Source organism: Setaria italica, chromosome VIII (genome assembly GCF_000263155.2).
Source record: "Setaria italica strain Yugu1 chromosome VIII, Setaria_italica_v2.0, whole genome shotgun sequence".
NCBI classification, from domain to species: domain Eukaryota; kingdom Viridiplantae; phylum Streptophyta; class Magnoliopsida; order Poales; family Poaceae; genus Setaria; species Setaria italica.
Genome location: NC_028457.1, coordinates 17,677,841 through 17,690,718, shown reverse-complemented (window position 1 = coordinate 17,690,718; position 12,878 = coordinate 17,677,841).

The window sequence follows — 12,878 nt, the reverse complement described above, 5'->3', positions numbered from 1 at the left end:
GTACATGTCGTGTAGAAGCTAACATCGCCGACGGAACCTACGAGCTCCACCCTACGTTGGAAGAGGAAACTGTCGCAGAGCTACATCACGCGGAAGTTGAGCCTGAGCTAGATCAAGACCCTGAGGAACCATTAACTTTTCCTAAAGGCAAGCCCCGGTGCATGATTCCCCATTTTAAATTTATGCAATATGTTGATGCTTATGATTGTGGATTTACGTTGTAGGAGTTGATTGAAACCGTAGATGCATGAACTTGGTACCTTTGAATCTAAACACTAGTTGCTAAGGTCGAGTAGTTGCTATGCTAAATAGGACTCAGTAAAAGTCGAGTGATCGCCTGTCACCCGCGAGTTATAGGAGTTGTTTGTTTACTTATGCTACAACCATAAGGATGACGGACGGGACCAGGAATGGTTCCGACGTGGTGGTTGCCCCGTCTGTCTAGCAATGAACTTGCTAAGGTCGAAACATCTCGGCGTTCGTGATCAAGTGTTTGAAAGTACTAATCTCATACCTAGTATGGGATAGGGAAGCCTAGTACCTAATTGAACTATGGCGTGTCATACCCTCCCCCGGCTGTCCTTGGAACGGCGTTCCCACGGTGCATCATGTGGGTGCAAGTGTGGTCATAGTACGGCAGAGGCCGGGATTATGGAGCATTGCATGCCAAAGGAAGTTGGCCCTGACACGTGCCGAAGGGATCGATGGGGACGGCTGACAAGTGAAGCGACCCTTCGTGGTGTGCGGATGTCGTGAGATTAGGTTCGCCATGCATGGTTAATAAATTCGAATCGATTCGTCTGCCTCTCACAGTTTGGGACTGCTTGATCGCTATTCTGCACTGAGTAAAGATGGAATATGATGATATTAATCTTGATGCTTGTTCTATAATTGTTTGGAAACTATGCTTGCTTAGTATAAGCTGCTAATCTAGACTGGTTAATGAACTTAGAACTTGAGCTAAAATATTGAAAGTAAGGACCAACATTAGGCGTTTGGCAAAAAAAAAACCAAACCCACGGCCAAAAGCCTTGCATGACTAGGAGTTGGTGGTGTAGTTATCACCTGTCGGGTTAGTCTGGTTGAGTATTAGTTGCTTAGCCTTGTTGTGGCTATGTTTTTAGGAAGTGCTGAGCATGAGGAAATGGTTGCCAGCCTAACTTGGCCGACCCAGCTCCCTCCGGGTTGGTCGGTTGAGTGGGTACCCGCCTCAGACAGCGCGGATCGTTGAATGGATATCATAGTCGGCTTCGCCATGGTATTATTGATCGTTGAATAGCTTCCGTTGTTTTTTTTCTTCTCTGTTGAACCTTGCAAACTTGTTTGAATTTCAAAACTCTGATGAAATAAATTGTTGACGTTAATGTGATGGGAATGTTGTAATCTCTGTGCTACTCACCTTTGTGTGAGCAATGCTTCTCGATCCTAAGTACGTGGTTTATTAGATGAAATCTGATGGACGACCAAGTTGACTTACTTAAAGTGCATGTTCGCGTGTCAGGCGACCCAAGTGCATTTTAGTCAGGTTAATTTGGGCGGTTCCACCACAGTGGCAGCCGACCGAGCGACCGGTATGGCGACCGAAGCCCCAGCCCGGACGGCCTGGGACCACAGGCCTTTGGTCGTCGCATCCAAAAAGCGTCATTCCCACAGCGCTTCCAACTGCCCATGAACATCGCCAAGTACACCAGGGAGACGAACCCCAGCGTATGGCTCGAAGACTTCTAGCTCGCCTGTCGAGCCGGTGGAGCGGATGATGATTACTTCATCATCCAGTACCTCCCCATCTGCGTAGGGGAGTTCGTTCGGGCATGGCTCGAATTTCTACTGCCCAACAGCGTCCATGACTGGGTGAGCCTCAAGAAGGTCTTCGTCGGGAACTTCCAGGGGACATATGTCGGTCGGACCTCAAGAGCTGCAAGTAGGAGCCCAACGAGTCCCTATGGGATTACATCCGCAGGTTCTCAAGGCAGTGCAACTCCCTTTGTGATGCTGTCGATGCAGATGACATCAGCGCGTTCCTCTCCAGAACAAATTGCAAGACCCTGGTCCACAAGCTCGGCTGCCTGAAGTCCTATACCACCCGTGACCTGCTCGACATCGCCACAAACGATGCCTCCTGCGAGGAGGTGGTCGGGAAGGTCTTCAATGGCGGTCAGGACAAGGGTTAGGACAAGCATGAGGCGCCTACTGACTAAAGGACAACGACAGCAACATCCTCACCAACACATGGAACATTGAGTAGTTATGTCGTTTCTTTCAATAACTCAGTTTTTAAGGTCATTTCCATTCGACACTCGCTCCTACAGTACCACCACCTCCTTACTTTCGTGCAATCACACACCGCGCCAAACCGAAAGGGCATCCCGTTCCTTTGACTACCCTAAGTAACTTACGCTTCAGCCTCCCAACTGATCAAACCCGGCCACGACCTATGGTTACGAGTAGCTGAGCCTCGTGGGCCATGCATGGGTTCTAAAAGTTGCGGCCTACGGTCAACAGGCAGGTTTGAAAGGAAAAGGGAAAAAAGCAGAATTACTTAAGGGCAAAAACAAGGACGGGTGGGACAAGCTCCCCTTCACGATTAATACAATCACAAAGGACTTAAATTGTTCATTCAGGGGCTCTCAGTCCCCCGCAAAATTCATTATCATACAAAGAACTAACTACTCCTATGGAATTCTACTACTGCCTCCCGGTTGCGTCGGCTGGCGATGCGGTTGGTGTGGACGAAAGCACCTTAGTTGTGGTCAGGACAACGTTCTGCTCCGACCCGGTCTGCACCACTTCATCAGGATTGGCGACACCTTCTTGACCCATGCATATGGCCTCCACTAAAAGCGAGCCTCCATCACCCACTGCGCAATGGTATGTGTTGGAGGTATGCCCTAGAGGCAATCATAGAGATGATGATATTCCATTGTATCCATGTTATATATTGTGTTCCTTGAATATCCATTAAAGGCTACTTGAATTGATTTGCAATTATTTGAATTGTGTGTGAAACTCTTTACTTGTATGGTTATTCTAAAAGTTGTCCCTAGTCGGAGTTCATGTGAGGACACACATAAATATTAGACTAGCACATTTATTAGTTGATGACTATGTTTCACAAGTCATGGACATGGAGATGTCAAACTAATAATGTGGGCACGTGTAGAGACATGTGCTAGGACCGACCCAATGCGAGTTACATAGTTCTCTCTTTACACAACATGTACGCTTTGTCCTTAGACCTGAGATTGTCACATGTACTCAAGATGTGGATCGACTTACTTAGGGGCTATCAAACGTTGCACCGTAACTGGGTAGTTATAAAGGTAGCTTTTGGGTTTGTCAAGAAGCATGTTGTGAGGTATGGGCAGTCAAAATGAAATTTGCCCCTCTCTATTTGAGAGAGATATCTCTGGGACCCTCGAGTGATCGGATCAGGAAATGCATGGCCATGCTACGTGAGGTTAAGAGTTAACCTAGAAAGAGATTCAGAATCGCAGCATCGAGAAAGAGTGGTCGGCTTGGAGCTAGACCGAATATCATGAGGCAAAGGGAATAGCATGTATGTGATGTTGTGGTGGTTCATCTGATATGATCTTCATGTGCGTATAGGAGTTAGTATGTCTTGCTAGAGGCCGCTACTAACTATTGGCCGAGTAGGAGTACTCAGGCCATGTCTATACGTATATGAACCTATAGGGTCACACACTTAAAGGGCTGGAAGTCCAATTTGGATGTGATCTGAATTAGACCAAGTTTAGGAGTACTAATGGGCCTCGGACACAGAGGCCCGTTAGAAACCTCTATATATTAAGGGGTGGGAGGTGCCCTAGGGGGAATCCCTTTTCGCACCAGCAGCAGCCGCGCCTCTTACACCCTCGCCTTGTTGCAACTCGCAGACCTCGCAGTCCGGCTTGCGATGCTTCCTCCCCGCACGTGTGGATACCTTGGAGGTGTTGCATCTGTAGCACTTGGATGAGCCGCTGCATGAGAGCTCTGACAAGGAACCTGACGAGCCGACGATGAGCCTGACAAGCTGCGACATGAGGAAGGAGTCGCTGCACATGGACGAGCTGCTGAGGAGCTGCTCGACATCGACGTGTTCGACTACACTCGTTGATGTGTGATCGACGTCACTGCCCCGACACGTATCTACAACTTTCGTACATGTGCATCGAGTGGTAATCCCGTGATCTATAACGACAATTTTTCTTTGTTTACGCAGTAGAAATTTTTTTTGTTTTGCGCTAGCATAGCCTACCTCGTATCCCAACAATATGCTCGGCAACCGCCTGCGCGTGTGGCACCAAGCTCTCCCCCAGCACCTGGATCTCGTCCGCACTCTACCTATTGATGTACCCTCCGCATATGGCCTTGAAGTCTAGGGTGAGGTGGTGAGTCACCACCAACGTCAGCACCCTCGATGCCCTGTTGAACACGCCTTCGGAGATGAGCACCCAAACCTCATCTGGGATCTCTGCGAGCTGGATGGCGGGCGCGCTGGTGCTTAGGCCCAACCCGAGCACCTCAGCAACCACCACCTGCGCCACGTTGCGGAGTTGGTCGAGCTCTCCCTCAAGGGTGGCTCGCTCCTCCAGGGACCAAGCCAGCGCCTCCGCACTCCGACCGGCCACCGCTCGGGTTGTCTCCAAGTCCGACTCCAAGGCTGCACGAGAAGCTAAGTCAGTAAAAGGCAAAAATGGGCACAATCGTGACTCAAACAACCCTCTGTCTTCCTAGGCATGGTTTGGAGGGGCCCATCATTAGAATCTCCACCGAGGAGAGGCCAACGGGCCACCCAAGTCGGTCGGACGGCTTGAGCATTTGCCGAGAGACGGGTAAGGAGCAGTGGAATGCCACACGAAGGCTACGCTGACCCCATCATGAACGACAGATCCGGACTCCACTCAGGCATACCCTATTAGGAGCTCCCTGCACCTGTCACTCGAGCCGTTGAGGGAAGTGGCGTCGGCTCAACCCCTCCGGTTGTGGAAACCGTGGAAGTGGCGATGCCTAGAAACTCGACTGAGGTAATTTTACCGACCCTCCGTTTTCTTTCCCATAGCAAGAGCATTCATTCATTTCATTCATCCATCTCATGCATTCATTCATACATTCATTCATACATTCATCTCATACATTCAATCACCACATTATATTGCTTTGTATCGTGTCACAAAGCAATAGCCGGCTTCGAAACAAGCCGCAACTGACCAAGGTTCAAAGGCTGATCCATGAAGGACTCAAGGCCGCCTCGCATCAAATGGAGCTAGAGGGAAAAACACATGAGCCCTAGCGCCCTCCGCCCGACCCGCTCAGAAGCGGACAGGGTCATCTCAACTTCTCATCTGATCCTGACCTTGAGCCATACCCACAGAATCTTCATCGAGGAGAGATCAATAGGCCACCTGAGTCAGTCGGATGGCTCGGGCATCTGCCAGGAGGTGGGTCAAGGAGTAGTGGAATGCCACATGAGGGCTATGCCGACCCTATCACGAATGACAGACCCGGATTCCACTCGGACATGCCCGTTAGGAGCTCACCGAGCTCGCCACTCAAGCCATCGAGGCAAGTGGCGTCAGCTCAACTCCGGTTGCGGAAATTGCGGATGGGGTGACACACGAAAAGATGCGATCAACCCCGACCGAGTCCAACGGGGCTCTGGCCACCTGATCCTGACTCGGGAATCCAACTGGCGACACAGGTCGCGGTCAGGAACACGCACAAATGGACGCCCTGACCCGCAATAGGGATCGCCTCATACTGACCGGTGGGGACATAGGAGTCCGCGACCTCAGACCGACTCCCTAGTCGGTCGCAGGCTCATGGGCTAGACCCACCGGGTCCGCTTGCACGAACTCGGCTGAAGACGGACTACCGGCAAAGTCCCCCTCCCCTCAGGGGCTGGGCGCCTATATCTGCTCGACGCGCCTCCGCGACCTTCGCTAGTCCTCTCCTTGGGGGCTGGGTGCCTTTATCTACTCGGCGTGCCTCCGCAACTTTCGCAAGTCCTCTCCTTGGGGGCTGGGGGCCTATATCTACTCAGCACGCCTCCACAGCCTTCGCCAGTCCTCTCCTCGAGGGCTGGGCACCTATATTTACTCGGCGCACCTCCACGGCCTTCGCCAGTCCTCTCCTTGAGGGCTAGGCGCCTAATCCTACTTGGCAACCCTACACAGCACTGCAAACAAAGGGGGAAAATGCCAAAGTCCTAACGACAACCCGCCTCCACGGCGCGATGGGCATAGGAAACATATAACGATGAAAGATTTCATTGAGCTAAAAAAGGGTTTTACAATATCACGCAAAGCGTGCGGAAACAGAAGCCATGGGCTTTTACTTTATCATGCAAAGCATGCGAAACAGAAGTCCCAGGCTTTTACAATATCACACAAAGCGTGCGTGAACAGCCCCGGGACTGCTCTACACCTCATAGCAAGAAGTGTTGGGGTGGTAGGAGAAGAAAGAGCGCATGCAAGAAAGCTGCGCTCGAACAAAGTTCCCTCCTCCCTCTACAGTGGCCGGGACAATACCCGGTCGGGACACACGATGCTTCCTCCTTATGAGAATTCTTTTAGCATCGTGGCCCCCAAACATGCTCAAAGAGACTGCGAAGGGAAGGAGCATCTAGGCACCCATTACGAGAAATCTTCTAGCATCATGAAGTATAGCCGAAGCTACCCCTGGTGAAGAGCAAAAGCCTCAAGCCAACTAGCGCTATAACTCGAGCCATGAGGACTCCAAATGAAGAAGCAATCCTATTTATAGCCGGGACACCGGCTACCGTCCAGGAGTGTTATAGTACGCGTCCGTAACTACGCAATAAAGGTACCTAGGCATGAGGTGATGGTACGGTATCCGCATGAAGCTTATCCTTATCGCTGGGAATCCAGAGCTAGTGTTCACAAGCAGCTCAAAATGAAGCCGAACGGCGCTCCCGTATGTCCCTCCTGACAGGGCAGCAACCTACCAGTCAAAATCCAACAGCCCTTCACGGCTTCAAAAAAAGCCCCAAAGGGGCTCGGGGGCTGCTGATGGGTCCACAGACCCGGGGTCCCCAATGGGACTGCCTTTCCACAACGCTCGGCTGAACAAGAGGCACAACGACAACGCACGCCTAGGCCGGCCCAGATATGCGAGGCCAGGCCGAGACCTTGATCCGGTCACCAACTGGCGCCTCCGACTAGGAGGCCTGGTTGGCGCCTCAACTAGAAGGCCTAGTTGGGGCTAGGACCAAAGTCCGACCCCAATCAAGTTCCACCGACTGGGGGTATGCCAAACTGACACACACCACTCCTCCCGACCGCCATGGTCGGGACCGACCGGGACAACCGACCAGGGACACCCGCTCAGTGTGGGCCTGGGGAGTAGGTGGAGCAGATAAGGGAAAACACCCAGGTCAACCACCGTTCAGAGGACCATACCTCACCATGCCCTGCGCACGCACCGCACAGTGCCGCCGTGCCATGTTAGACAGACACTATGCTACCTGCCTGTCACAACAGAGCATGAATAGGGAAAGAGGGCGATGGCCATATCGTACCTAGCGATGTGGGCAACGACAAGACCAGGCAGCGCTCGTGCACTCTCTCTCCCTCTCTCTGACTTGTAAGGCCATCCCCTTGGACTATAAAAGGGGGCGGGCCCTCTCTCTCCCGAATAGAGATGAAGCACATTAGAAACCCTCTGACTCTCTCCAACACATAGCGCACGATTGAAGCCCCCCGTCACTCTCCTCCACTCGGACCAGAGCACGACTGGGTCTCGGACACCCCCTTCTCATTCCTCACTCGTTTGTACCCCCACTGCAAACTTTGAGCACCTGGGCTCAGGAATACAGTTGACCGACCAACCCCGAACTGGATGTAGGGCCCGTTGTCGGAACTAGTATAAATCATGTGTCATTGTGTGCTAGGCCATATCCGATCTAACGCACAGCAAAACTACTTGCCTTTACTAGTCGGTCAGATTCCGCACCAACATAAGTCAATTAGTTGCTATGCTAAATAGAGACATGGTAAAAGTCGAGTGATTTCCTGTCACTCGCGAGATATAGGAGTTGCCTGTTTACTTATGTTGGAATCATAAGGTTGACGGGCGGGGCTTAGTATTATGTTTTTCTAAATTGTTGATGCCCCGTCTGTATAGAGGAAAATGGCTAAGGTCAAAACGTGTCAGAGTTGTGGTGAAGTGTTTGAACGTACTAAACACATGCTGAGAGAATGGGGAATTAGTAAGCCTAGTACCTGGTTGAACCAGCGTGTACCTTTTTGCCGCTCTCTCTGGAACCGGGTTCCTTTGATGCATCATGTGGGTACAAGTGCGGCTACGGCACGATGTTGTTTCGAGGACCAGTGGGGCCTTATATCCAAGGTAAGTGGGCTCTGAACAAGCACCACGAATTGATGGGAACCGTTGATATATGTGACCCGTCGTGGTGCGCATATGTCATGTGTTTAGGTCCACCTTGTAAGGTTAAGAAATTTCGATTCGAATCATCTGCTTCTCACAATTTGGGACTGCTTGACCACCTTTCTGCACTGAGTAAGAAGATGAACAAGGATAATGCTTAATATTGATGCTTGATTAAATTGCTTGTTCTACCATGCTTGCTTAGAATAGTTGTTTATAATGGTTAATCAACTGGAACTTGATGCTAAAACTTGAAAGCAAGGATCCACTTTAGAAGCTTTTGACAAAAACAAACCCCTCAGCCAAAAAGCATTTTATATCTAGGAGTCGGTGGATTAGATACCACCTAACAGGTAAGTCTTGCAGATTATTAGTATACTCAGCCTTGCTTGTGGCTATGTTTTCAGATAATGATGTTGATGATGTGGTTGCTAGTGTTACTTGGTCGTACCAGCTCCCTCCAGGATGGATTGAGTGGGACCCATCCTCGGTGGGTGAGGAGCGTGGTGAGTGATATCATGGACGGCTTCATCATGGTATCGTGTATCAACGTTAGATTTATCATTATTTTCCGTTGCATTTGAACTGTGAACTACTTTATGTTTTGAACTTGGTTTGTAATAAATAATTTGGGACCTCTATAATGATTACATTTTGATTGTTGTAATCTCTAGGCTCGTCTTCATACGAGTATTGTATGCTTGTTTCGATCGGAAATACGTGGTTGTATCGGGTGAAACCCGACAGACTACCATTTTGATCTGATTAAAGTATCTGTTCGCATCTGAGGCGATGTTTAGCACACTTTAGCCGAGTTAATTTGGGTGGTTCTGCCACATCGGCGCACCGAGAGGGACAATCACCTAGCTAGTTGATGGACCAGCCTCTGATGGCAAGGAGGTTGTCACCGCACGACTAGTCGACGGCCACGCCTCGGACGGCGGGACAACGGCCAACACTTGCAGCGGCCCAGCAGCCTCCACGTCAGCATTTGGCTCGGGGGCTACACGTGTAGCCTTGACATCACCAGCGGCCGCCACCTCCACCTCGGCCTCTAGCTCCACCTCAGCTTCCGAAATTGGCTCAGCCTCCGGATTCAGCATCATTGCCACCAAATCCGTCACCACCGCGGAAGTGCTTTCCGTGATAGGTTCGGCCTCCGGCAGCTTGGGGGCTGATACTAGAAAAATGTCAAGTGACAACAACACGTCGTGCATAAGAGTTGCGATAAGAGATACCGCACCTGGGGCAACCTTGAGCACGGGTTGATCCTCCAGCGGTTGAACAGTGGGCTCCAAGGCTAGCTTGGGGGCTGAACAGCTGCCGCCATCAGCACCAGACTTCGGGGTGACTTCCTGGGCTGAGTGGCTACTGCCATCAGCACTAGACTTCATACCTGGGCTCTCAGCTTCCATGCTAGTGTATTTCTTGTAACAAGACAAGCGATGCAACACATTACTCGATGGTACTACTCGACAACATCAAGTTGACATTGGTACGCGGATACTTATTGGGTGGACCTCCTTATCTTGATGGAGGGCCCAGTTCCCAGGTGCAACACCTTGATGGTAGGTGACAACTTCTTTGGCGCGGCTCGCTGGATCACAGGTGGATCCTCGCCAGCCTTAGCTGCCATCTCCTCCATTTGGGTACTCGGCGCGGGGAGTTCTGCTATAGTCGGCAGCCTCTATCGCTCGCGGGGAGTTCTGCTATAGTCAGGAGCCTCTGTCGCTGCAGGACTAGAGTAGTCGGTTCTTCCGCTTCTATCTCCTCCTCGACTACCTGCACATCAGCAATGTCAAAGTCAGACTTTGGTGATAAAAGCAAAATAACATACGGGTACTCGATCCTCAGGATCTTATTACTTGAGGTGGAACTTCATCGGCCGACAACTTCTTAGCCACCCTCTTGGTAGCGGCAGCAAGCACCTTCTTCGAGCGTGGCACCACTTGACTTCCTGGACATCTTTTGCTACACACTTGGATGTTCAAGAAGATGACCCCGCCTTGTCAAAAAAACGGCGCTTGACAACATATTTTTCAGCAGACTCTGATTCAAAGTTGTTGAAGGAGGACCAGTCAGGTGAACCCCCCCCTTCTTCCTCCTTCTCCTCCTCCTCCTCCTCGAGCGCCCTCTGCACAGCTTCAAGGGACTGCATACGGGGCGTGACATCAATGCTTGGTGGAGGAGGGTTGGAGACATACAAGTTCAACTCATCCTACAAGCAACAGAATACTAGTCAATAACAATGACAGATGCCAACACTAGTACTCGGGCACTGCAAGCCAGGGTACTTACAAGATTTGGCGGGTTCGCGGCACAGTGATCTCACAAGATCGCTAGGATACCATTGACACGCTTGAAGAAACGCTTCAGGTGCGCCATCACTTCGTCGTGGGCCAGCTCCTCCGACATCATCCGTGATGCATCGTTGGGACCCGAGTAGTCATACCCTGTTGTGCAACACAACTGCAGGGGCTGAACATGCCTCCTCATGAAGCTGAAGCCTACGCCGACGCCGGTCAGACCATCCTTCTTGAGCTGGGTGATCTTCTTAATCAAATCCGGCAGCTGAAAGCCATCGGAACTACTTGACTCATCTAGCCAGTGGTTGTTCCACACTGGATAGTGGCCGATGACTTTGGGAAGACGAGGTTCATGATTTGCAATGTAGAACCACCATTGCTTCCATCCAGAATGGAAGTCTATGAGCTCGTACTCAATGTGTTGGCTCTTGTACTACTCCTAAAGCTGGATCCCCGCCCCCCCCCCCCGACTACTAGTGTGTGATCCATCCAGGGTTGGGGTTTTACTCTAAAGAACTTCCTAAATAGCTAGAAGTGGGGCTGAATGCCTAGGAAGGCCTCACAGAGGTGCACGAAGATGGCAACGTGCAAAATAGAGTTGGGGTTGAGGTAGACTAGCTCCAAATTGTAGTACCTTAGCAACCTCCTGAAGAACTCGGACGAGAGCAGAGCAAACCCACGCTCGATGAAGTGTGCGAAGATCACCGTCTCGTACGGGTAGCTCTCAAAAGGCCACGGATTTCCGGCTGCTTCCATCCAATCCGCGAATTCCTTCTCCTGGAGCAGATGGGCACGCACCAGTACCTAGAGGTCCGCCTCCTTCAAGGTGGATGGTTTCCAAGCCATTGCTTGATTCGGCGGCGCCGTCTAGTCAGTTTTCCCGTACTTGACAGCTGGACCTCTATCTCCTTGTTGGTATCCTTGCACTTCTTTGACTCCGCACCTTGCTCGAGGATGCTTTCTTGGGCGCCATTGCTCTGATGGTCTTCTAGCGCATCAGCTGGATGGCTACACAGTGGGAGGTGGCGGTGCACAGGAATAGCAAGCGGTGGTGTTAGGGCAACACTGCAAGCGGCAGCGCTAGGGTGACAGTGGGGAAGATAAATGGCTCGGGCGCACTTGCTCGGGTAAATGGAAGGGATAAGATTCGTTCGTTATTTATAACCGCGGCATAGGTAATTGAGCACTGAGAATTACGAGGAATATTCCGTGTTTTAAGCCATCAGTTATCGCCGGATCGTTTACCAATTTTTTCAGCCGAGATAGGATTTCTGAAGGCGAACAGTCACATTGGACCAGTGGTTGACCCTTATACCCAAACTAGTCATGTAATGGCTCGGGAGCTGTGTGCCATGTGCCCGTTGGACAAAAAAAAAATTCTCTGGGTTTTAGGGGGAAAAGATGTGAGATTACGAGATTGACCCTCAGCTTGATTCTTCGATTCAATCTAAGGCTCGGGGGCTACTCCATATGGAGTGCGATTTGAAAAAATCGCACTTACATATAAGATTCAAGATTCAAGACTAAGTTAAATGAGGCTTGAGCACCTTCTAGCTGCATGGCAGTACTCGAGCACATTCGAAGACTCAATCCGATGGAATACTCAATGGAGCACCACAAACTAGTTGGCAACGTCTAAAGAAGTAGTCGGGACTGCTGCATTTGACTAAAAAGTACTTGGGGGCTTGTCGGCCATACATCTATGGACCCACTGTACGGCGTGGTCTATGTGGCAGATAAAAACTAGTCGAGGATTATGAAACTACTCGTAGCAATTAGAGTAAGACTCTCTGGTCGAATCCGACTAGTACTCTTGTACAACAACCGACCTATAACTCTACCCCCGGCAATATAAGACAAGGCAAGGATCTCCTCCAAATCATCAATCATTACAATCCAACCAACACACAGGACATAGGGTATTACATGACATAAGCGGCCTGAACCTGTCTAAATTGTGTGTTCGAGTTCACTTTCGAGTTCCTAATGTTCGGTGAGCCACACGCACAAAACACTTCCTTGGATACGCCTTGGTAGGTTGTGGGGTCTAAACACCGACAAAGGTGAGGCGTCTTGCCCCACCACCCACCCTAGTAGCAGGGAAGAAAAATCCGTGTGTCCAAGAATGTTTATCTCTCTCCAAGCATCTCTTCTGCGAACGGAGCT